This window comes from Schistocerca serialis, chromosome 7 (assembly GCF_023864345.2).
Source record: "Schistocerca serialis cubense isolate TAMUIC-IGC-003099 chromosome 7, iqSchSeri2.2, whole genome shotgun sequence".
NCBI classification, from domain to species: domain Eukaryota; kingdom Metazoa; phylum Arthropoda; class Insecta; order Orthoptera; family Acrididae; genus Schistocerca; species Schistocerca serialis.
In genome coordinates, this window is record NC_064644.1 from 107,334,857 (window position 1) to 107,362,384 (window position 27,528).

The window sequence follows — 27,528 nt, forward strand, 5'->3', positions numbered from 1 at the left end:
CATCTGTGATCTCTGATGCCCTTCTTCGGAGAACGGAGGAAACAATTCGTGTGAATAGACGTTTCACATTGAACGATTTGCATCGGATCATACCGGACGTGTCAATGACCATCTTTATGACGTTGTGACTGTCAAGTTAGGATACAGGAAATTGTGTGCGCGTTGGGTTCCAAGACTGTTAACGGAAGAACACAAAAAGAAAAGGATGGGCTTTGCACTTGACTTCCTCACACTCTATGCTGAAGCAGGTGATGAGTTCCTTGATCACATTGTGACAGGTGACGAGACGTGGGTTTATCACCACACACCTGAATCCAAGCAACAATCAATGCAATGGCGCCATTCGAATTCACCAAAAGCCAAGAAATGCAAAACGTCGATTTCAGCGAACAAAATCATGGCTTCTGTTTTTTGGGACAGACAAGGCATTCTTCTGTTGGAATTTATGCCTCCTGGAACGACAATTAATGCTGCTGTATATTGCCAGACGTCGAAGCGTCTTTGAAGGGCAATTCAAAACAAACGCGGGGGAATGCTGCAAGTGGAGTCAGTTTACTTCATCACCTCGCTCGGCCTCACACAGCGCTTGTAACCAAAGAACTACTCAAACAATTCAAATGGGATGTACTGGACCATCTGCCATACAGCCCGGACCTTGCGCCCACCGACTTCCATGTCTTCCGTTACCTGAAGTCACATCTTGGTGGAAAATCATTCCACGATGATGAAGAGATCAAAGATGAAATGTGATTCCGACAATAGGCAGCAACTTTCTACGACTGTGGGATACAAAAGCTTGTGCACCAACTTAACAAATGTTTGGATAACGGGGGTGATTATGTCGAAAAATAACAAATAATCCAGTTAATAAGATGTAACTGACGTTTTCTAAATAAATGTTCTATTTAAGGACTGTGAGCCATTGCATCTTTACTTTTCGAAATGCCCTCATAATTTAAAAAATAAGTCTATAAATTAATATCTAATTTGTCGATCCATTTAAGGGCTGCCTCTGTCACTTCAAAGATATCTTTCAAGTTCCCATGGTAGGCTCTTCTGCTACAGTTTGTTACGATGTGATGGATCATCTGGTGTTCATTTCCACAGCCAGACTGAGAAGATGAAGCCCTTCCCACACTGAGAAGATGAAGCACTTCCCCATCGGTAAAGGTTTTCAGCACAGATGCCATGGCCTGTGCGGATCCGATTAATTGTTTTCCAGGCACGTCGCATTAGTTCCATACCGGCTAGTCTTATGTCCGGTCTTTGGAGGGTCTGATGTTCCTCTTGGGCAATAGTATTCCACATTTCTGTCCACTGTTTGTTGATATTGAAAGTAGCTGGCTGTAGCGATTCTACCAGTAGGACAGTTGTCTGCCTAGATTTTAATCAGTTCATCTGGAGTGGAAGAACGTCAGAGTGCATTGGAAGCTCGAGGATTTTAAGTAATTTTTGGTATTCCTTGAGGACGGCATTCTGTCTTCGGAGGCCTGGTGGCGCAATGTTGCTTAGAGGTGGTAACTGGTATAGAGGAATAGAGGAGTAGATTTGATGCGGCCTGTTATTGTCCTCATTGGTGCATTTAGCTCCTCGTCAATTTTTGTCACATGTATGGTGTTGAGCCACACTGGGGCACAGTATTCAGCAACAGAATATCCCAGCCCTAAGGCAGCACATATGATATCCTAGACATGTTCGATTGGAGACAGATAACGAGACCGAGCAGCCCAAAGCAACACGTCTACACTCTGTAAGAGCATATTGGTTACAACAGCGATATGTGGGCGAGCGTTATCCTATTGGAAAACACTCCCTGGAATGCTAGTCACGAACGGCGGCACAACAGGTCGAATCACCAGACTGACGTTGCAAGGTGCCGGGGCTAGCAGTGTATTTAACACTAAATTCTTAAAGAATCTTCATATGTAAATGATGCTCTAAGCCCCCTCTCCCCTATGCTAACTCCGACTTTTGCTGTTGCACATGGATTAAGGAGAAACGCGAACTGACTGTAATCGACACTGCAAGTGGAGTAGAAAAGAGTTTGGCACCTGCAATAATTTAATTTGATAGACTTAATTAAATAAAGGAAAGTTTCAGTAATGTAGTGAGAAATGAAAGAGTTGCTCTACCGATTAACAGAATGAAAGTTCTGTCCAAAATAACAATTTGATTTATTATGACTAAACTCAAAATCATAAACAAAACACACGAAACAAATTGCAATGCATCAAATTAGATACTCAAATAAATGCCGTGAAGGTGAAGTTGTCCATAAACTAGATTGTGACATTTATGACAAAGTGGTATGTGGAGCCAATTCCTTTCAACTCAAATCTTAAGAGAAACACCCAGCCAACCCAACATTAATTGCTGCTACAGTAGTGAGAACTCAGGCAATGAACATCCAAGACAGAACCACGTAAGAAAAGACGGGAACAGTCTCTGCTGAGCTCTGATTATCACAGAGCAAATTCTCTAATCTGCCGGTGCTGCGGACGTACGTTACCAAGCTGTCTTCTTAACTGCAAGGACACAATCTGGCTGGTTGCTTCGATGTCCCGTCGTGGTGATGATAATGTCGCGAGTATAGCCCGAAACAAATTATCCTGGTCTGGTTGTTCCAGACGAAAGACTTCCTATCAATACAAATGCGCCTCTGAGGGAGATGAAGAAGGCTCGCCACACAATCACTGACAGTACAGTGATTGGTTTTAACAAGCGAAGTCACGCAGTAACTCCAATACAGTCAACTTTAGCCAAAGCTGCTCAAGACGGACAACATAGGCCACTTGTACGCAGAACGCTCAATTGCCAACTGTACTCAGAAAGTTATGTTGAAGTCGAAACTTCAGCAACTTCGTCAAGCAGATACAATTAAATGAAAGTATATTAGACAGCCAACGGAAGGCAGGCTGTCCAGAGCAGCGAGAGCTCAGTCTTGTAACGTACCCAAACCAAAAGGCGAGAGCCGACTCTCTCCAGGGCACCCGTACAAACCGAATACAGAACATTCCCGCCCCCACGACAGTGGTCGTGGTTAAATGTGCCTATCAGCAACTCGAAAACCGGCGGAAAATTCCACTCTATTGCTGAAGCCCTACCATTCCACCAATGGAGATTCTTGGCGCCAATTTCTGCGCCGATTTTGCTACGTCACGGAGCTATGCCCTGAGCAAGCCAATCACAGTTACGATTTTGCAGAAAACGCGGGAATTTGCCCGCCAAGACTGCCTGGGAACACAAGTCATACCCACGCCTCGCTGGTAGCCCGCCAGAAACGGTTTTCACTAAGTTTCTGCGAATTACGGAATCTCTAACCCAGCCGCCCCTTCCGGGCGTGTCGCTCCCTGTCTTATGGCAATGTCGGCGTCTGGAAAGCATCCACTCAACTCCCTCACACCCGTTGGCTTAACCCTTTCAAGCTCAGCAGAACTCGCCTGTCAGCAGACCACCCGGGTGACGAGAGACGCTGCATGGGAAGTTCGCGTGTGAAGGAATAGCAACTTTTCACCGCATGCAATTAGAGAGGAAAATCGAATTACTCAGAGTAAGATAGAAATATGAGAGGGGGCTCCTGCCACCTCTCAATGTACAAATTTGCAGTCAGGGTGTGTGGGATAACCACGAGAGTGCTTCTGCTGTCGTATGAAGTTACATCCCAGACAATAACTCCGGGTGTGGGTTCAGTGCGTCTAGCACGCAGATGCATTGGTTGCAGGCAAAAAAACTGACTTCCTTCTAACCGACACACAACCATCACTGGAACCGAGGCAGAACCGGCTTTCACCAGAAAATAAAACAGATCTGTCCTCCAATGAGCCCCAGCTTGACACCACAGAACTCGCAAATGGCTTTGGTTTGGGGTCTTTGGAATGCAGGTACAGGGCGCCTGGCTCAGAGCTGTCGTTGATCTAACCGGTTTGTAACAGTTCGTTGGGTCACTGTGGTGCCAACTGCTGCTCAGATTGCTGCTGCAGATGCAGCACAATGCGCCACAGCCATACGCCGAACCCGATTGTCTTTCCTCTCGGTAGGGCTATGTGGTCGTCCAGAGCGCTGCCTTCTTGAGACCGTACATTCTCGTGACCACCACTGCCAGCAATCATGTTCAGTGGCTACAACCCTGCAGTCCTTGTGCATTATCGCAGAAAGAATACCCAGCTTCTCGTAGCTTTAATACATGACCTTGTTCAAACACAATGAGGTGTTGATAATGGCCTCTTTATCGCCCTAAAAGGCATTCCTGACTGACATCACTTCACCACGTCCAATCTCAAAGAATGCTCACGACCGTTGGAACATTCTTTAAAAAAACTTTGTGTTATCCAAATTTAATGTCTGACGCGTTGTTGAGCAGTTGGTGTGCTTAATCAGTTTTAATTTAATCCAAAGAAAAATTAAACAACTTAATCTGGAAAAACAGTATGTAATGCCTACAATGAAATCAGTCCTCCTGAAATTTACTCAGTCTCGTGAGTACCGAGGTCTAAGGCCCCGTGCAATAAACTGATAAAATTCCCTAAGAAAATAAACAATGAAATTTATTTTCCTTAGCTCTTGAGTCTTGGTATTGTCCGCTCCACAGTAGACATACAAAATATTCAATCTTGGCTCACCGAAGTGTAATGCCAGCTGTAAAATAGCTCCATATAAAGAATGTCACACGACATGGTAGAGGATGAGGTACTGATAACACGATATGCTAAGACCGAATTCTTCATTTCGAAAATTGTATTCAAAATGAAGTCTCTCCTTCAGAAAATCTAATATGAAACATTTTTCATTAACATCAAAATCAGTGAACTTCTCAACTGTTCTACAATTCTCACTTACTGACGTAGTTAACAATACTTGCATTGTTACATGACAGAAGGTCTGACATCGTTTGGCAAAATATATTCCAGAATTTAACTTGTCTGTATCAGGATTACAAAAAACACAAAATATTACAAATTGGGAATACCAAATCAACCTATACATTAAATCTGATGGGAAATACTTTGTTCCTACATTCAAGGGTCAGTACTGTAAAATTAGCAAAAGCCACATTGCGTTGCTGCATACTTAAAACTAAATATACAAAATTTAATTACCTTACAAAACTATTTTATGCGGCGTCCATAGGCCAACCGCTAAATTCTCACAGCTAGTCACTAGCTTAAAGACTTACATCCTACCTTTAACAGAGTGCAACGCAACTGCTGCTGCACTCTGTGCGCCCCATTTACAATCGATTCTGTCACTCACGCAACATCTTTGGTTCAGTGGTGTCAAAGATACAATCTCTTCTACATGTGATAACCATTTCATGTAATTTTTCATGAAATATATTACAAAATCGGACTCCACGTACAAGTGGACCCCTCACACCGTTACAGCGTGTATTTAAGCAAATATGTTTTGCATCCTTTTAATGCCGCGACTAGCGCCAGTCTTATGCGAATGGCACCAAATTGGAACAGACATCATCTTTCAGATGTAGAAACACGCCTACCAAATTTAGTCTATGTCGCACAACTCCCACTTGGTGTTGCGATTTAAGTTAATGATTTTCTGTTTACAATTTAACCATGCTAGTCACGTTGACAAATAGCGCACCTCCTGCAGATGTACTTCACTTTGACAGTGATGGCTTTAAAACCCAAAGAAAATCACGCAGAACACCGATGTTCATAATTAAATAAAGCTAACTACTTCTTTGATGACACACTAATTCTTTTCCTCCATTTACACTGCATTTGTGAAACGCAACATAAAAGCGTTCAAAGCACAGAGATCTCTGGCACCAGCTAAAGGTTAGAAACTATGCACTTTGACGCAATGACCCGAGCGTGTTAAGAATGGGAAAACAGTAATTCACGAACACCTTGCTAACGTCACAGTATGCGCTCGGGCTCTAGGCGGCTGCATTGGGCGGAGCGAGCGACGAACTTCCAGTGCGCGAAAGAGTTTAAAAGCTGTACTTTCAGAGGGTCATAACTCCATTCTACCAGAATTATGTTCCAAATTTTCACAGGGGATCTATTGATGGAGCCGATATGTTTTAATTGTGCTTTTTTTCTCCTTAAAATACGAGGTCAAGTTGTTAGTCTGTGCTTTCCTTCTTAAGTATATTTTGTATCTAAACATAGCCTGATAACTTTTTGTAATATAATAATAATAATAATAATAATAATAATAATAATAATCTACACAAATTAAGATCAGTATGACAGATCATCACTTGAGAACGGCTTGACCAATTTGGTTGATTCTTGTTTTGTGCTCGATGTTGATGGGACCACGTTAGTAAGAAAGACAATTTTTGGAAAATCTAACGGAAAAGTCGGAAGTCAACATCAACTGCCGCATGTATCAAATATCATCAGTTAAGAACAGCTCGACAGATTTGGTTGATTTTTATCTTTTTGTGTCCGTAATTGTCAGTACAAGGTTTGAATGAAAGAAAATTTTTATAAATTCCACTGGAAAATTCGGTAATTAAAATCAGTTGTGAAAGATCATCACTTGAGAGCGGTTCGACCGGTTTGGTTGACTTTTCTTTGTGTGTTCGTAATTGTGAATGGTAATGGTATATTTGATATGAAAAAGAAAATAAAAAAAGTTTTTGCGCTCAGTTTGACAGTTCTGCTGTCACATGTTTTCATAAAAAAATCAGCTTGGCAGTTGTATATAATACAGAAACACATATGTAATACATAAAGGGGAAACGTTGTTATGGAAAATCTCGACAAATTCTTGGCCGACTTACTACAAATTTTTACACGATACTCTAATGAACGGTCGGAAGGATGTAGGTTGTATATTTTTGTAATGTATATAATATATACACATATATATGTAATATATGAAGGAGAGGCGTAGTCACCTCAAATATCGAAAAGTTCTGGAGCGATTTGCTTCAAATTTTTACATGATACTCTAATGAACATTTGGACGGAGATAATATATTTTTATAGCGGAAACGTTGTAACCAAAAATCTGGAAAAGATGTTGGCGCATTTACTTCAAATTTTTACACGACAGTCTACTGAACATTCAGATGGAGATGAACATAGAGAAGGGGGAGAAGGGGATGGACAGAGAAGGCGGGAGGATGTTATGCACAGAGAGATAGGAGGAGGAGATCTATGGAGAGAGGGGGGGGGGACGAGAAGATAGGCAGAGATAGGGAGCTAGGAATTTAGGATGTATATGCAATTCCCATTCATATTTAGCAACTGAAGCATTGCCAGATTAGCTAGTAATAATAATAATAATAATAATTTGTTTAATGTTATGTTTAGTCTATCGATTCAATATCATTTCCAAGAAACGAATGTTCAAAAAAATTTCTCCTGGAAATTTCAGCAGTACATGTATTATAAAATTCATTAAAGAACTATAATAGCAGCAGACACAGCAACAGACCCTCACGACCTTAACAAGATTATATTATACACTGTATAAAATCGGAATGTACACTCACTACTATCAGCACTGCATTTAGCACTACGATTGCGAAAACAAATCGTCAGGCTCTGGATGTGTATATTTGGAAATAAGATGATTGCTGTTACTTCCAGTAGTTTCCGTCAAGGTTCTCAAAACCATTCTTCCCCTTATTATTTGCTTCTTATTTTCGGTGTCGCCTTTCAGTTTCCTGTGATTGACTGGTTTCACTTGTGGCCCCACAAAGCATGTCGGGTTTGTTGCTGGCAGCAGGATGCGGTTAGCCTGGCAACGTGCTCCTTTCCCTGACAGGAATGTTTCTTGCAGCCAGTCAGACAGACCAAGAAACTGAACAGTATCCAGTATTAAATGTGGCTTGTAATTTCTGAAATTCCTTGCCATTCTGGAGACTTAACTTTCGTGGTATATCATTCTCTGAAAATTAGCTGACAAATCTGGAAATTGGTATACATAACAATAAAAGTGCTGGGAAAGGATAGTCACGAACTCGGTGCCCTCCCCTCCTCCCCTCGAATCTGCACAGCTTTTTTGATACGTTTTGCTCACATTTTTGTTGTTGTTGAGGATTCTAGACGTTGTGTTGGAATTTAGAGCTTTATGTTAAGCTCCTTTTGCACCAACGACCTTGTCTCAGTCGACTATTCGTGCCAAGCAAATCTACTGCAGCGTCCCTGGCGTTTTATTCCTGTGCTGACAAAAGAAATTGGCGTATTCGCCATAACCGATTTCGTCCAAATTTATGGTATAATCAGGGATTGGCCAGAAATGTAAGTGATGGAAGTGAGAGCTCCAGATGGACAAGCATCTTCAGAAAAATAGAATTTTTAGTGCAGTTTGCGTGAGGTGTGAGTCATTTATCTAAACGCAGTTATTAGGCAGCTGTTGGAGCGGTGGAAAGAATGGTAATCCGATGATCGTGGAGTCGAGACCCTAAGTGAAGCAGTTTTTACTGTTTTTTATTTTCAATCTTTACATTACGTACACTGCAAACAAAATCGAAATCAGAATGAAGTAATCAAATGGCTCTGAGCACTATGGAACTTAACATCTATGGTCATCAGTCCACTAGAACTTAGAACTACTTAAACCTAACTAACCTAAGGACATCACACAACACCCAGTCATCACGAGGCAGAGAAAATCCCTGACACCGCCGGGAATCGAACGCGGGAACCCGGGCGTGGGAAGCGAGAACGCTACCGCACGACCACGAGCTGTGGACTCGAAGTAATCCACTCGTGTATGGTACAATACACTACAATCCTTTCCAAAAAATGATTGCCATCAGTCTACGTATGACAAGAGTGTACTGGTTACTTTAGACTGAGGATTCAAGCGCTGGATGAGTATGCGGCAAAATATAGGAATGTCTTCATTACTTCATCAGAATCTGGGATACTTATACAATAGCATTCTGACCCATACGATGAAGATCTTATGTGCAGGAGAACAAATTTCTCTTGTTAACTAACCAGTGGAGAAGACAAACGAATCCATAACCATATGAAGAAATTTTGCAAGATCAAAAATGTTGCCATCGTGCAACGATTCTTCCCCGTCCTCCTCAAATGCACTCCACTAGCGCAGCTTTGCGATCGTCAGTAAATACTTCAGACTTGCTCTTATCGAGAGAAAAAAATTACATTCCAAGAAGACTGCATCAAAATACATTCCACTGAACGTCACCAGCTATCCTCGCCAATATTTGGCGAAATGATGGATTACACAAGGTTTGCTGCCAAACTGTGCAATGAGAGAGAAACTGTTATGAATGTAAGCGAAGATTGTTTTTCTATAGATACTTCAAAAGCACCACGAAATTGTAAGAATGTGCATCTATAACATGTGTAAGATGCCAAGAAAATTACTGCTTCCTCTGTTTTTGCGATGAATATCACCCCAGCACGTGTGAATCATCGATTGTAAAATAATGGAGGTATCTATATAGGAAGTTCCTGGAAATTTATTTGCAGTCCCAAATTTTCCTTTGTCTCTTCTGTTCTTTTCATGCCTTGTATGAAAATATATTGAACATTATTTCTGTTTATTTGCAATGAAAGTAACGCAAAAATTTAAAATAAAGAAATAGTTTACACATAGTGATTCGACCCCACGACCCACGAATTACTACTCTGTAGTTTTTTGTTGCGCCAACCACTGCCTGGAAGCTACACTAACGTAAGTGGCTCATGCCTGCCCGATCTGCACCAAAAATGCTATTTTTGCTAAACGCTTCTCCATGTGGATACTTCTGTCACTTTCATTTCTGGCCAAGCCCTGATATACCATAAATTTGGACGAAATCGGTGCTGACGAGTAGGTGCGATCCCCTTGTCAGTACAGGAATAAAACGGCAGGCTCGCTGCAGTAGACGTGCTTCGCACGAGTTAGCCGGTTGAGACAAAGAAGACTGTGAGTAAGAAAACTGTATCGTCTGTGACGACGGGTCATGTTCGTTTGCATGTCAACGATACCACGGATGTGTTGTGAGAGCTGTCTGTTCTGTAGTTTGCCAAGTGAGGTTATGATGGACCGTCCTATTCATGGAAAAGTAGAAATTTAGTAACAGAAAGAAGGTACAAGCCATTATAAGTGAGTTTATAATGTCCAAAGCAAAACACGTAACCGATGTTTTGACTCGCTCCTGAGAAATAATAGAGTAGGGAACATGTCGCTGCAAAATTTCAAAAGTCTGCATTATTCTGCTCGAAGAAGAGTGCAGGATGAATAACGTAAAACTTGCACCACTAATGATGGGGAAATGGAAAGTGCTATTGATGCGCTGTTTGCGAAGAATGAATTGGTTGGTCAGGGGCGAGTATTGTTAGCCAATAAACAAATTGTAACAATACTCAGGGTATTTTTGTGCAAACACACCTTTTTTTCAATGGAACAATGCTTGTTGACATTGACAGACTAAACGTAGGGTAAACTAGAATGTCATAATGGTTGTTGTAGAATTCTAGCGCGAGTCACTTACGAGATACCGTATTTTGAAAAGTTTCCACACGGATACTTGTGTCATTTAACCAGCGTAGTTGCTACGTACTTTGTTGTTATGTTTCCTTACAGTGTGCACTTATGTGTTCCTACAGAGCCCTACGACTCACTGGTCAGTTAGTGTGAGTGACAGTCCAAGCGGTAGGTACTGGGTGGACGATGGTATTTACCAGTGCAGAAAAAGCCGACTTGTATGGAGAGAGTAGGAAGAATGCAGTTCGTTCTTTAAAAGTGTGTGTGCCAAGATATCCCAATAGACGATAAAAAAATGGTTCAAATGACTAAGCCCTATGGGACTTAACATCTGAGGTCATCAGTCCCCTAGACTTAGTACTTAAACCTAACTAACCTAAGGACATCATACACATCCATGCCCGAGGCAGGATTCGAACCTGCGACCGTAGCAGCAGCGCGGTTCCGGACTGAAGCGCCTAGAACCGCTCGGTCACAGCGGCCGACAATAGACGCCAAACATCTCGGCAATTATTTATCAGCCTCTTCAATGATTTATGTGAAAGCGGTAGTGTAATACCTAGACAACGTAACAGAAGCAAGCAAGAGATGACAGAAGAGGAGGAAATTAATTTTCTTGCCGCTGCTGCAGTTGATCCGCACGTTAGCCCCCGCGCAGTCGCCCGAGGAAGCGGCAAAGTCAGGTAAACGCCCTACTCATTCTCCATCGACATAGGTTCCGTATCTGTCATATTTCTCTCCATCACGAGCTACTTTTAAACGATTCTGAGAATCGTTTTAACTTCTGTACACGGGCATTAAGCCAGGATAGTGCCGACGTATCGTGTATCTCGTTTAGTGATAAAGACTCATTTACCAATCATGGCCAGGTAAACCGCATAAACAGACACTGTGGTCTATTGACAATCCCCGTTGGCTTCATCAGGTGGAACGTCAGCGTCCATGGAGTGGAAACGTGTGGTGTGGGACAGTGAACCATCAGCTCTCAGACTCCATCTAGAGACGGAACACTGAACACGCGCAAGTACCGCAGCCTCCTAACAGACCATCTTCCACGGATGCCAGACGTTGCTCTGCAGTTGGGAGGATCTGTGGTACCAACATGATGGCTCTCCAGCCCACAGTGCACGAAGTACTACACCATGTCTTCACGAATTGTTTCCAAATCGCTGGACTGATTGCAGAGGACCTGTACCTTGGCCGACCCGTTCCCCGGATCTGACGCATGTAGACTTTATTCTGTGGGGAAAGCTGAAATACGCTGTCTACAAGGACATACTAAGTACACGCGGTGATCTGCAACGACGTATCACATCAGCCTGCTCGGACATCTTTACATCTACATCTACTTCTACATGGTTATTCTGCAATTCAGACTTAAGTGCCTTGCTGAGGGTTCATCGAGCCATTTTCATACTACTTCTCTACCATTCCACTCTCGAATGGCGCGTGGGAAAAAGGAACACCTAAATCTTTCCATTCGAGCTCTGATTTCTCTTATTTTATTATGATGATCATTTCCCCCTACGTAGGTGGGTGTCAACAAAATAATTTCGCATTCGGAAGAGAAAGTTGGTGATTGAAATTTCGTAAATAGATCTCGCCGCAAAGAAAACCGCCCTTGTTTCAATGACTGCCACTCCAACTCGCGTATCATATCAGTGACACTCTCACCCCTATTGCGCGATAACACGAAGCGAACTGCCCTTCTTTGCACTTTTTCGATGTCCTCCGTCAATCCCACTTGGTAAGGATCCCACACCGCGCAGCAACATTCCAGCACAGGACGGACAAGTCTAATGCAGGCTGTCTCTTTAGTGGGTTTGTCGCATCATCTAAGTGTTCTGCCAACAAAGCGCAGTCTTTGTTTCTCCTTCCCCACAATATTACCTGTGTGGTCTTTCCAATTTAAGTTGCTCGTAATTGTAATTCCTAGGTATTTAGTCGAATTGACAGTCCTTAGATTTATGCGATTTATAGTATACCCAAAATTTATCTGATTTCTTTTAGTACCCATGTGGATGACCTCGCCTTGTTTTTTAGTGCTGTTTGCCACTTTTCGCACCATACAGAAATTCTCTCTAGATCATTTTGTAATTCGAATTGATCGTCTGATGATTTTACTAGACGGTAAATTACAGCGTCATCTGCAAACAATCTAAGGGTTGGGTTGTTTTGGAGGAAGAGACCAAACAGCGAGGTCAACGGTCTCATAGGATTAGGGAAGGACGGGGAAGGAAGTCGGCCGTACCCTTTCAAAGGAACCATCCCCGCATTTGCCTGGAGCGATTTAGTGAAATCACGGAAAACCTAAAGCAGGATGGCCGGACGCGGGATTGAACCGTCGTCCTCCCGAATGCGAGTCCAGTGTGCTAGCCACTGCGCCACCTCGCTCGGTTAACAATCTAAGGGGGCTGCTCAGATTATTACCTAGATCATTTATATAAATCAGGAACAGCAGAGGGTCTATGACACTACCTTGCGGAACGCCAGATAGCACTTCCGTCTACTCAATGATTTACCGTCTATCACTACAAACTGTGACCTCTCTGAGAGGAAGTCACGAATCCAGTCACACAACTGAGACGATACTCCATATGCATGCAATTTGATTAATAGTCGCTTGTGAGGAACGGTATCAAAAGCCTTCTGGAGATCTAGGAATACGGAATCGATCTGAAATCCCTTGTCGCCGGCCGGTGTGGCCGTGCGGTTCTAGGCGCTTCAGTCTGGAACCGCGCGACCGCTACGGTCGCAGGTGCGAATTCTGCCTCGGGCATGGGTGTGTGCGATGCTCTTAGGTTAGTTAGGTTTAAGTAGTTCTAAGCTGTTGGGGACTGATGACCTCAGATGTTAAGTCCCATAGTGCTCAGAGCCATTTGAGGCAATTATATTGGCAGCAATTGTCACATTGTTGTGTAGACCTTTTGTCACGCTTGAACATTGAATGTTAGTCATTTCGGCTGTAAAAGTTTACTCGTGTGAAGAAGGAAAGTTTTTTAAAGTTGTAAGAGTTGAACATTTTCAAAACAACGTAGATTATATTATTATGTAAATGAATTCTAGCACCTATTCACTGACATGTTCTGCAACGCCTTTAGAAGGTATTTATTTTCAAGCTTTATTTTATTGTCCCAAGAGGACACTCCAAATTTTGATTCTCATTTGGGGCTCATTGCATGTTCCGCCTTGAAAAACATTTTGTTTTTATGTTCACTCCAGGTGTAGTGAGGCGCTATAAAGCACTGAATATGAGAGAAATCGAAAAAATTGTAAATGGCCTACTTTAACGGCTTCTTCGGATGATGAGGGCGAAGTGAATAAGACCATTGACATTGTTGAGCTCCCTCTCTAGCGTGGATTAGATGACTGACTGCGACGATAGAGACAAAAACATATTAGAAAATACTCTTCCAGCTGATGTGCCAGGTACCTTGGAAGTTCATACTAATGAAGAAAGAGATGACGAGGAGATGCAGGTCATCGCAAGAAGAAAATGAAAGCTAATATCGCTTGTAAATGGAAACAGAAGCTGCAAATTGGAGTAAAACCTAATGCATTCTAACAGAAAATAACGGCCCAAATGCAGTTTGATGGCAGCTCTAAAAGGGTAGGTTGCAGTTGAGTGCTTTGAACAATTTATTGATGAACACGTACTGGACTACACTGGCAGTGGAAGTGTCTGATATGCTATACGGAAGAATAAGCACAGCTTTGAGTTACCATGTACCCAGCGAAGATGAGGAATTCGGTATCAGGTGCATTCGCCAAAGTATGGTCCACAACAGGTATCTGGAAATCAAGCACAACCTTCACTTCAATAGCATGCATGTGAACAGAATTCCAGCTGACAAAAGCGAAAAACTTTTCAAAATCGGTCCCCTGATGGACTTTCTGAATAAGAATGAATTCAAAGTTTTTTCTGGTAGCCTGAGCAATGATGTGACGGACACTATTATCAAAAATTATTCATTTCCTGGAAACCAGTGAAATTCGTATTCAAAAACTGCTGTTCCCGAAGCAGTTACTGTTATCGTATGTCAGTTTATGAAGGAATATCGAAGGACTGAAGTGATGTTTCAGTTTGGTGACTTAGTGGATCAGTTGCATTGAATATATCTGTTCTGCAATCTCCTGAACTTCACAAAATCTATTTTGATAAATGGGAGGAAGGGAGAATGGAAGCACCCAAACGAATTGAATGAATAACTGCCGCATAGAAAGTGAGAACAGCATGAGAAAGAAACAAAGAGGAACATATGAGTAAGGCTTTGGCAAGAACACAGAGATAATGGCAGTAACGTGGAAAAATAATTGTTGTGTGAAACTCTTATCAAACCACGAGACACTGCCACGTAAAAAGATGGAGCGAAGATGAGAATCAAAAAGTACTACTTTCCATTGTTCACCAAAGCAGACAGGTGCAACTTAGCCAATGCACACGTCATCTACTGCCTCATGAATGAAAATACTCCACTGCTCCGATTCAGAAGGATGATGGCAAGGGCTCAATCATCTGCTTCTTCTGATCCAAAAGCGACAGTACGTCGATCATACCCAAATGCATCAACTTTACTTGTTCCAGTTGAACTCAGGTCTCCTGGAATGGGACACGTGATTGAATGCATGACATTGGGGAAATAAATAAAACGTAAAATTTTCAAGAAAATGCAAGGAAGCTGTGCTTTGTGTCCAATGTCGATTCCATATTGAATCCTTTGTTGGCTGGCGCAAAAAATAAAAGTACAAAGAGAGAGGCATGTGCCGTGATCCCAACTTTTTTATTTTGGATTCCTTATCCCAGTCTCACAAAGAACCCCTTGAGTGCGAGGTTGCAAAAGGTCAATAATGTTTACGACATTCGATGCTCCACGTATTGTCTACCATGGAACCACAACATTGATGCTAATGGCAACAGGAGGCGGGACTGCAGGTATCAAATGGTGAGCACAGCACGAGGCTACAGAGCGTAGCTCAACTGCTTAGTCTTCGAGTAGCTCACAACAGAACTACAGTTCCAGTGGTGTTGGTATAAAGCAGAGCAATGGCAACGATAAACAAAGCAAACATTGCACTGCATCTCAACAATAGTGGCTGAAGTTGACATATCGTCAGAATTGAACTCAAGGAATTTCGCAGAATGAGAAAGAAGTGACAGATGAAACATTAGCATTTCTGCAAGGTGAGTCAGTGGACTGTGTGGTGTCATATACGCTCGAATGTGCGGGCAATGTATCTGACATGTACAATGATGACGATACATGCTTAACTAGTGAAAGTGATATTGAGACAGGTGTCGAGCCATATAGTTCATCCTCGTCGGATGACATAAACAAATTTATACAATCGGTCAGTAAGGAATTTGTTTTCAACTCCGACCAATCAGGATTTGAAGAGGAAATGCATATGAAAGGAACCTTGGAAATTAGAGGTACCAAGAGAGGTGTATCAAGATCAACTAACATCAACGCCTTAATGCATTCGTATACAAACATGCCGACTGTTAACCTGGATGGTAAATGTGATGGAATGTTATTTATTCTTTGCGAGAAATTGGAGGTGCTCCTCCACCTAGGATTCTTTCTCGTTTGTGTGATTTTGCAAGGGCAGTAGGGAATATTTACGTCACAGCAAGCAAGAGTGGGAAAATGAGCTTAAGAGAACTAAAACTATGGTATGAGCAATGCTTTTGGCCAGCAGTTGGAGAAAATAACTTGTTTTTGCTTGATTCCTGATCTGCGTATAAAAATCCTTTTTAGAGGAAGCTACCCCCTCCCCCGAAAAGTGTGTAACATTGCAGTTCATACGACTTGGAACCACTGGAAAAATTCAATCTCCGTGTGTATAAAACATATTATCGGATAGCCAGTTTCACTATAAGCTCCACAACAGAATGTTTCACATTCGGTTGCAAAACTGTAGCATTCCATCAGCACTCATCATCCTATTAGACAAATACGATTCTACACGAATTCTTTAAGAGTGAATACCTAGCTGAACGTCGTGCATGGTATGTAACTCCTAAGGAGTGCATCTTCTACAGTACTGGCCATTAAAATTGCTACACCACGAAGATGACGTGTTACAGACGCAAAATTTAACCGACAGGAAGAACATGCTGTGATATGCAAGTGATTAGTTTTTCAGAGCATTCAAACAAGGTTGGCGCCGGTAGCGACACCTACAACTTGCTCACATGAGGAAAGTTTCCAACAGATTTCTCATACACAAAGAGCAGTTGACCGGCTTTGCCTGATGAAACGCTGTTGTGATGCCTGGTGTAAGGAGGAGAAATGCGTACCATCACGTTTCCGACTTTGATAAAGGTCGGATTGTAGCCTATCGCGATTGCGGTTTATCGTATCGCGACATTGCTGCTCGCGTTGGTCGAGTTCCAATGACTCTTAGCAGAAAATGGAATCGGTGGGTTCAGGAGGGTAATACGGAACACTGTGCTGGATCCCAACGGCCTCGTATCACTAGCAGTCGAGATGACAGGCATCTCAGCCCCATGGCTGTAACGGATCGTACTGCCACGTCTCGATCCCTGAGTCAACAGATGGGGACGTTTGCAATACGACAACCATCTGCACGAACAGTTCGATGACGTTTGCAGCAGCATGGACTATCAGCTCGGAGACCATGGCTGCACTTACCCTTGACGCTGCATCACAGACAGGAGCGCCTGCGATGGTGTACTGAACGACGAACCTGGGTGCACGAATGGAAAAATGTAATTTTTCGGATGAATCCAGGTTCTGTTTACAGCATCATGATGGTCGCATCCGTGTTTGGCGACATCGCGGTAAACGCACTTTGGAAACGTGTATTTGTCATCGCCATACTGGCGTATCATCTGGCGTGATGGTATGGGGTGCCATTGATTACAGGTCACCTCTTGTTCACATTGACGGCACTTTGAACAGTGCACGTTACATTTCAGATTTGTTACGACCCGTGGCTCTACCCTTCATTCGATCCCCGCAAAACCGTACATTTCAGGAGGATAATGCACGAGCGCATGTTGCAGGTCATGTGGCAGGTGCATTTTTTTGTTCAACCGCGAATAACAAACATTTCCGTTCCGTATTCGGGAAAACTTTTTCAGGGGTGGCTTCCAAACACTTTTATGGAATCAAAAATGCAATTTTAAAAAAATCGATTTTTTGAACCAGAAGATAGTAAACCTACCCTTAAAGGAGAAACAGCAGTAAGATCCTCATCGGTGAAACAGTATTGGAAAAATAAGAGCAAAATATCGGCCTTGGCTCTGTCACCCTCCCTTTCTAGGCCGTTACGGTGTCTCGATAGTTGGCTTTCATCCATATACTGATTTAATATAAGACCAACGTTTCTAGGATTTTCTGTCACATCGATAGATAGAATATCTCTTTCTTATTCTTTGAACGCTTTTCGCGTGGTACCCTGCACGCTAATTTTGGTTTCGTTCAGTTTTTGTTTGTCTGTAAGTCTGTGGCTACGTTTAAACCTCCAGTGAAGCTCTCTTTGATATCGGCTCGGCTTTTTAGCACGGTTCCCGAACTACGGCGAGTCTTTCTCAACTCTCACAACTTTGCTCGACACAGACCTTTCTAAGGCAAACTGTCCAATGCTCTTGAACTTTGTCCAATAATGCTCAACATTTTCAGTCCTGCATATGAATTTTTCATGTTGACCGCTCAGGTAATCAGAAATCTGCATTATTTTCGGAGGCAGTGGTTTACAGCCTCTATAAATTTTTGAAAAGGTAGGGTTTACATATAGCTGTTCTGTCACTTAATTACCCAACCAGTTTCTGTCGTAAACAGACAATCGCCAGGTATATTGTGACATCGGAAGCAACGTGTGATAACGCGTAACCACTGTCAAGCGTTACATCAAAACCCAAAATTTTAGTTCAACTGCACACTGAGGTGACTAGTCATGAGGTAGCGATATGCACGATATGCACGTACACAGATAGATGGCTGTAGTACCCCGTACACAAGGTATTACAAGGACAGTGCACTGGAAAGCTGCCATTTGCACTCAGGTGAATCATATAAAAAGGTTTCCGACTTGATTATAACCGCACAACGGGACTTAACAGACTTTGCACGTAGAATGCTACCGCACGCGAAATGGCAGTCGGAACTAAACGCATGGGACATTCCGTTTCGGAAACCGTAAGGGAATTCAGTATCCGGTGATTCACAGAGAGAAGATTGTGCCGAGAATACCACGTTTCAGGCATTACTTTGCACCGCGAACAACACAGTGGCCGATTGCCTCCGTTTAACGACCGAGAGCCGCTGCATATGCGTGGAGTTGGTAGTGCTAACAGATAAGCAACACTGTGTGAAATAACCGGAGAAATCAATGTGAGGCGTACAGCGAACATATCCGACAGGACAGTGCGGCAAAATTTGGCGTTCATGGGCTATGGCAGCAGACGACCGACGCGAGTGTCTTTGCTAACAAGCACGACGTCGCCTGCAGCGCCTCTCCTGGGCCATACATTATTAGAAAAACGTGGTCTCGTCAGACGATTCCCAATTTCAGTAGATATGGATGATGGTAGGGTTCGAGTGCGGTGCAGACACCACGAAGCCACGGACCCAAGTTATCAACAAAGCACTATGCAAGCTGGTGGTGTCTCCATAATGGTGTTCACGTGAAATGGACTGGATCAACTGGTCAAACTGAACCGATCATAACAGGAAATGGCTATCTACGGCCACTTGGAAACCATTATCAGCCATTAATGGACTCCACGTTCCCAAACAATAATGTCATGTCACCGAACCACAATTGTTCGCGATTGGTTTGAAGAACATTACGGACAATTCGAGCGAATGATTTAGCAAACCAGATAGCCCGAATGCTCCAAGCGTACATTTATAGGACATAATGGAGGGGTCAGTTCATGGACAAAATCTTGCACCGGCAACACATTAGAAATTATGGACGGTTACAGAGGCAGCATGGCTTAATACACTCCTGGAAATGGAAAAAAGAACACATTGACACCGGTGTGTCAGACCCACCATACTTGCTCCGGACACTGCGAGAGGGCTGTACAAGCAATGATCACACGCACGGCACAGCGGACACACCAGGAACCGCGGTGTTGGTCGTCGAATGGCGCTAGCTGCGCAGCATTTGTGCACCGCCGCCGTCAGTGTCAGCCAGTTTGCCGTGGCATACGGAGCTCCATCGCAGTCTTTAACACTGGTAGCATGCCGCGACAGCGTGGACGTGAACCGTATATGCAGTTGACGGACTTTGAGCGAGGGCGTATAGTGGGCATGCGGGAGGCCGGGTGGACGTACCGCCGAATTGCTCAACACGTGGGGCGCGAGGTCTCCACAGTACATCGATGTTGTCGCCAGTGGTCGGCGGAAGGTGCACGTGCCCGTCGACCTGGGACCGGACCGCAGCGACGCACGGATGCTCGCCAAGACCGTAGGACCCTACGCAGTGCCGTAGGGGACCGCACCGCCACTTCCCAGCAAATTAGGGACACTGTTGCTCCTGGGGTATCGGCGAGGACCATTCGCAACCGTCTCCATGAAGCTGGGCTACGGTCCCGCACACCGTTAGGCCGTCTTCCGCTCACGCCCCAACATCGTGCAGCCCGCCTCCAGTGGTGTCGCGACAGGCGTGAATGGAGGGACGAATGGAGACGTGTCGTCTTCAGCGATGAGAGTCGCTTCTGCCTTGGTGCCAATGGTGGTCGTATGCGTGTTTGGCGCCGTGCAGGTGAGCGCCACAATCAGGACTGCATACGACTGAAGCACACAGGGCCAACACCCAGCATCATGGTGTCGGGAGCGATCTCCTACACTGGCCGTACACCACTGGTGATCGTCGAGGGGACACTGAATAGTGCGCGGTACATCCAAACCGTCATCGAACCCATCGTTCTACCATTCCTAGACCGGCAAGGGAACTTGCTGTTCCAACAGGACAATGCACGTCCGCATGTATCCCGTGCCACCCAACGTGCTCTAGAAGGTGTAAGTCAACTACCCTGGCCAGCAAGATCTCCGGATCTGTCCCCCATTGAGCATGTTTGGGACTGGATGAAGCGTCGTCTCACGCGGTATGCACGTCCAGCACGAACGCTGGTCCAACTGAGGCGCCAGGTGGAAATGGCATGGCAAGCCGTTCCACAGGACTACATCCAGCATCTCTACGATCGTCTCCATGGGAGAATAGCAGCCTGCATTGCTGCGAAAGGCTGATATACACTGTACTAGTGCCGACATTGTGCATGCTCTGTTGCTTGTGTCTATGTGCCTGTGGTGCTGTCAGTGTGATCATGTGATGTATCTGACCCCAGGAATGTGTCAATAAAGTTTCCCCTTCCTGGGACAATGAATTCACGGTGTTCTTATTTCAATTTCCAGGAGTGTATTTCGGTAGGGGACTCCCAACGACTTGTTGAGTCCACGCCAGGTCTAGTTGCTGCACTACGCCGGGCAAAATGAAGTGCGACACGATGTTAGGAGGTGTCCCATGACTTTCGTCACGTCAGTGTAAGTCTGGAGCACATACACACTACTGGGCATTAAAATTGCTACACCACGAAGATGACGTGCTACAGACCCGAAATTTAACCGACAAGAAGAAGATGCTGTGATATGCAAGTGATTAGCTTTTCAGAGTATTCACACAAGGTTGGCGCTGGTGCCGACACATACAACTTGCTCACATGAGGAAAGTTTCCAACCGATTTCTCATACACAAAGAGCAGCTGACCGGCTTTGCCTGATGAAACGCTGTTGTGATGCTTCGTGTAAGGAGGAGAAATGCGTACCATCATGTTTCCGATTTTGATAAAGGTCGGATTGTAGCCTATCGCGTTTGCGGTTTATCGTATCGCGACATTGCTGCTCGCGTTGGTCGAGATCCAATGACTGTTTAGCAGAAAATGGAATCGGTGGGTTCAGGAGGGCTATACGGAACGCTCTGCTGGATCCCAACCGACTCCTATCACTAGCAGTCGAGATGACAGGCATCTTATCCGCATGGCTGTAACGAATCGTGCAGCCACGTCTCGATCCCTGAGTCAACAGATGGGGACTTTTGCAAGACGACAACCATCTGCACGAACAGTTCGACGACGTTTGCAGCAGCATGGACTATGAGCTCGGAGGCCATAGCTGCGGTTACCCTTGACGCTGCATCATAGACGGGAGCGCCTGCGATGGTGTACTGAACGACGAACCTGGGTGCACGAATGGCAAACGTCATTTTTTCGGATGAATCCATGATCTGTTTACAGCATCATGATGGTCGCATCCGTGTTTGGCGACATCGCGGTGAACGCACATTGGAAGCATGTATTCGTCATCGCCATACTGACGTATCACCCGGCGTGATGGTATTGTGTGCCATTGTTTATACGTCTCGGTCACCTCTTGTTCGCATTGACGGCAGTTTGAACAGTGTACGTTACATTTCAGATGTGTCACGACCCGTGGCTCTATCCTTCATTCGATCCCTGCGGAACCCTACATTTCAGCAGGATAATGCAAGAACGCATGTTGCAGGTCCTGTACGGGTCTTTCTGGATACAGAAAATGTTCGACTGTTGCCCTGGCCAACACATTCTGCAGATCTCTCACGAATTGAAAACGTCTGGTCAGTGGTGGCCGAGCAACTAGCTCGTCACAGTATGCCAGTCACTACTCTTGATGAACTGTGATATCGTGTTAATGCTGCATGGGCTGCTGTACCTGTACACGCCATCCAAGCTCTGTTTGACTCAATGCCCAGGCGTATCAAGGTCGTTATTACGGCCAGAGGTGGCTGTGCTGGGTAATGTTTTCTCAGGATCTATGCACCCAAATTGCGTGAAAATGTAATCACATGTCAGTTCTAGTATAATATATTTGTCCAATGAATCATCTGCATTTCTTCTTGGTGTAGCAGTTTTAATGGCCAGTAGTGTAGATAGCATACGATAGATCTGAGGCGCGTCACGTGGCAAGTGTCTGTTTCCCGTCGCTCTTTCTAAACAAGAATCTTTCTTTACATTCGTATTTGCAGCTGTATCGAGTATTGCTGTGACGAGCTTATGCTCACTGATTCCCTGTTCTACGTGCTTTGTAACCTGACTTCCAGCGCTGAAATAACATTCAGAGCGTTGCGAGAGGAAAGCGAGTAGGCTGAAATTGTGCAGCAGAGCGACGCGGGCGGCAGGATTGGCGCGTGGGCGTGAGGCGGCAGTAGGGCGGGCTAAACTTGGTGGCGTGCGGCGTGCTCGGGTGTCCAGCCGGGCCGCGCCACAGGCGACGGGCGAGACGCGGTTCGCATACCAGCCGCCGCGCGCCTGGCGGCAGCACTGCAGCGCAGCCGCGCGGGGGGAAAACGGGCCGCAAAAAACACTCCGACCCTGAACCTTCTAGCCAGCTTAGCCTACTAAGTTTTTACAAACTATTACCGGATACCGCTATCCAGATGTGATTTCTAACCCATTAACTGCCAAATTTTTTTCTTCGCCTTGCGTTTATTTCTGGGTTGCCTGATCCACACTGACAAGGAAGCCTTTCAGTGAGAGGTCGCAAGTTCAGTCTGTACTGAGGCTCATTCGAAAAGTGTTGACTTAACAATTAAACAGGAAAAACGTTAGCTCCTACTGGCTCACTATGTACATCAGGAGCGTCACACAAAATTAGTGTCCAGGTGGTGCTGAGATCAACCTTGTGTGGGATGTACGTATTACGCTTCACAAAATAGACATTGTCCACGTTCAAGAAATATTCAAAACAAACCAAACGAAAAATGGAGCGCCACAGTCATCACAACGATTCGCACGAGCAAAATACACTACTCGCCACTAAAATTGCTGCACCAAGAAGAAATGCTGATGATAAACGGGTATTCATTGGACAAATATATTATACTAGAACTGACACGTCATTACATTTTCACATAGTTTGGGTGCATAGATCCTGAGAAATCTGGGCATTGAGTCAAACAGAGCTTGGATGGTGTGCACAGGTACAGCTACCCATGCAGCTTCAACAAGATAGCACAGTTCATCAAGAGTAGTGACTGGCATACTGTGACAAGCTAGTTGCACGGCCACCATTGACCAGACGTTTTCAGTTGGTGAGAGATCTGGAGGATGTGCTGTCCAGGGCAGCAGTCGGACATTTTCTGTATCCAGAAAGGCCCGTACAGGACCTGCAACATGCGGTCGCGCATTATCCTGCTGAAATGTAGGGTTTCGCGGAGATCGAATGAAGGGTAGAGCCACGGGTCGTAACACATCTGAAATTTAACGTGCACTGTTCAAAGTGCCGTGAATGCGAACAAGAGGTGACGTGTAACCAATGGCACCCCATACCATCAGATAATTACGCCAGTATGGCGATGACAAATACACGCTTCCAATGTGCGTTCACCGCGATGGCGCCAAACACAGATGCGACCATCATAATGCTGTAAACAGAATCTGGATTCATCCGAAAAATTACATTTTGCCATTCGTGCACCCAGGTTCGTCGTTCAGTACACCATCGCAGGCGCTCCTGTCTGTGATGCAGCGTCAAGGGTAACCACAGCCGTGGTCTCCCAGCTGATAGTCCATGCTGCTACAAACGTCGTCGAACTGTTCGTGCAGATGGTTGTTGTCTTGCCAACGTCCCCATCTGTTGACTCAGAGATTGAGACGTGGCTGCACGATCCGTTACAGCCATGCGGATAAGATGCCTGTCTTCTCGACTGCTAGTGATACGAGGCCGTTGGGATCCAGCACAGCGTTCCGTATTGCCCTCCTGAACCCATCGATTCCATTTTCTGGTAACAGTGATTGGATCTCGACCAACGCGAGCAGCGATGTCGCGATACGATAAACCGCAAACGCGATAGGCTACAATCCGACCTTTATCAAAATCGGAAACATGATGGTACGCATTTCTCCTCCTTACACGAACCATCCATCACAACAGCGTTTCATCAGGCAAAGCCGGTCAGCTGCTGTTTGTGTATGAGAAATCGGTTGGAAACTTTCCTCATGTCAGCACGTTGTAGGTGTCGCCACCGGCGTCAACCTTGTTTGAATTCTCTAAAAAACTAATCATTTGCATATCACAGCATCTTCTTCCTGTCGGTTAAATTTCGCGTCTGTTGCACGTCATCTTCGTGGTGTAGCAGTTTTAATTGCCAGTAGTGTATATGTGCTCCAGACTTACACTGACGTGACGAAAGTCATGGGCGACCTTTAATATCGTGTCGCACCTCATTTTGCGCGGCGTAGTGCAGCAACTAGACGTGGCACGGACTCCTCAAGTCGTTGGTAGTCCCGTACAGACATACTGAGCCATGCTGGCTCTGTAACCGTCCATAATTATGAAAGTGCTGCCGGTGCAGGATTTTGTCCATGAACTGACCCGTCGATTATGTCCCGTAAATGTACGCTTGGATCCTTTTGGGCGATCTGGATTACTAAATCATTCGCTCGAACTGTCCGTAATGTTCTTCAAACCAATCGCGAACAGTTGTGGTCCGTGTGTGTGACATGACATTGTTGTTTGGGAACATGGAATCCATTAACGGCTGAAAATGGTCTCCAAGTGGCCGAACATAACCATTTCCTGTCGATGATCGGTTCAGTTTGACCAGTTGATCCAGTCCATTTCACGTGAACACCATTATGGAGACACCACCAGCTTGCATAGTGCTTTGCTGACAACTTGTGTCCGTGGCTGCTTGGTGTCCGCACCGCACTCGAACCCTACCATCATCCATATCTACTGAAATTGGGAATCGTCTGACCAGGCCACATTTTTCTAATAATCTAGAGTCCAACCGAGCCCAGGAGAGGCGCTATAGGGTATGTCGTGCTTGTTAGCAAAGACACACGCGTCGGTCGTCTGCTGCCATAGCCCATTAACGCCAAATTTTGCCGCAGTGTCCTGACGGATACGTTCGTTGTATGTCCCACATTGATTTCTGCTGTTATTCCACACAGAGCTGCTTTTCTGTTAGCACTGTCAAATCTACGCTTATGCAGCGGCTCTCAGTCGTTAAGCGGAGGCCATCGGCCACTGCGTTGTTCGTGGTGTCAAGTAATGCCTGAAACGTGGTATTCTCGGCGCACTCTTCACACTGTGAATCTCGGGATACTGAATTCCCTAACGGTTTCCGAAACGGAATGTCCCATGCGTCTAATTCCAACTACCATTTCGCGTGCAGTAGCATTCCGCGTGTAAAGTCTGTTAAGTCCCGTTGTGCGGCTATAATCAAGTCGGAAACCTTTTTATATGAATCACCAGAGTACAAATGACAGCTCCGCCAATGCACTGTCCATTTAATACCTTGTGTACGCGGTACTACAGCCGTCTGTATACGTACATATCGCTACCTCATGACGTGTCACCTCAATGTGCAGTTGAACTAGAAGTTTGGGTTTTGACATAAAGCTTGACAGTGGTTATGCATTATCACACGTTGCTTCCGATGTCACAATATACCTGAAGATTGTCTGTTTACGACAGAAGCTGGTTGTGCAATTAACTGACAGAACAGCTGAGTGTAAGCTGTAGATTTTCAAAAAAATTCTAGAGGCTGTAAGCCGTTACCTCCCCAAAATAATGCAAATTTCAGATTACCTGAGCGGCCAACATGAAAAATTCATCTGCAGGATTGAAAATGTTGAGCATTATTGGACAAAGTTCAAGAGCATTGGACAATTTGCTGTTTCGAGCAAAGTTGTGAAAGCTGGCAAAGAGTCGCCGTGGTTCGAGAACCGTGTTAGAAAGCCGAGCCGAAATCAAAGAGCTTCACTGGAGATTTAAACGTAGCTATAGACTTTACAGACAAACGAAACTGAACGAAAACAAAATTAGCGTACAGGGTACCACGCAAAAAGCGTTCAAAGAGTTCGAAAGAGAGATTCTATCTATCGATGTCACAGAAAATCCTATAAATGTTGGTCTTATGTTAAATCAGTATATGGATGAAAGCCAACTATCCATGCACCGTAACGGCAGAGAAAGGGAGGATGACAGAGACAAGGCCGACAGTTTGCCCTTTTTTTTCAGTACTGTTTCACCAATGAAGATCTTACTGCTGTTTCTCCTTTAAGTCGTCGCACGAATTTCAGAATGACATATCGAAATAAACGATAATGACAAAACAGTCAACTGAAATTGCTTAAAAGAGGAAACATCACTGGACAAGATGGCTTCTACGTAGAGTATCCGAAAGAACTTGCTGTAGGTCATTGGAGGAGTGAAGAGCTTCTGGTGACTGCAAAGAAAGTAAAAGTAATTCCCCTTTTCAGTCAGGATCGTCGCACAGTCACACGAAACTATACGCCTTTAGCACTGACGGCAGTATGTTGTAGAATTTTGGAACATGTTTTATGATTGCATATGGTAACATAACTAGAGACCGAAAATCACCACTGTAGTATTCGAAACAAAGTCCACAACCAACGATCACATCAGATACAAATAGCTATGTTCGTCCACGAGACACAACAAACAGTAAACACTATCGCTCAGGTTGATGCCACGTTCCTTGACTTCCAGAAGGCGTTCAATGCAGTTTCGCACGGCCGCCCCGTGGAAAGAAGAAGCGTACGGAATATCAAACCAGGTTTGAGACTGGACTGGATAGTTCCTAGCAAACAGAACATTCTCAAAGGAGAGAAACGTTGGAACGTAAAAGTAACTTCAGGCATGCAGGACGCAACGTTTCACATATATGTCAACTAGCTGACCCGGCGAACTCTGTTCCTCCTTGAAGCCAATAAATAATCAGATTTTGGAAGTTCAATTTTTTATTAGGAAATACAAATAAAAAATTAAGTATTTTAATGGGTCTTTTTTCTTTATGTTTTTTGGTGCATAGCTTCCACTCTTCAATTAAGTACCTAGTGATACGCGACATTTTTTGTTTTATTATCAGGCGCAAGAGCAAACAACGCAGATGGTCTTCCGACCCGTGAACATGCCACATATAATTGACCATGTGAAAAACATGGGTATTCCAGATTTAAACCACAAACTTTCAAGGATTGGCCTTGTGATTTGTTAATGGTCATGATACTCACCATTCAATGGATTTATCATTTTGATATTGAAACAATATCCATCTTCT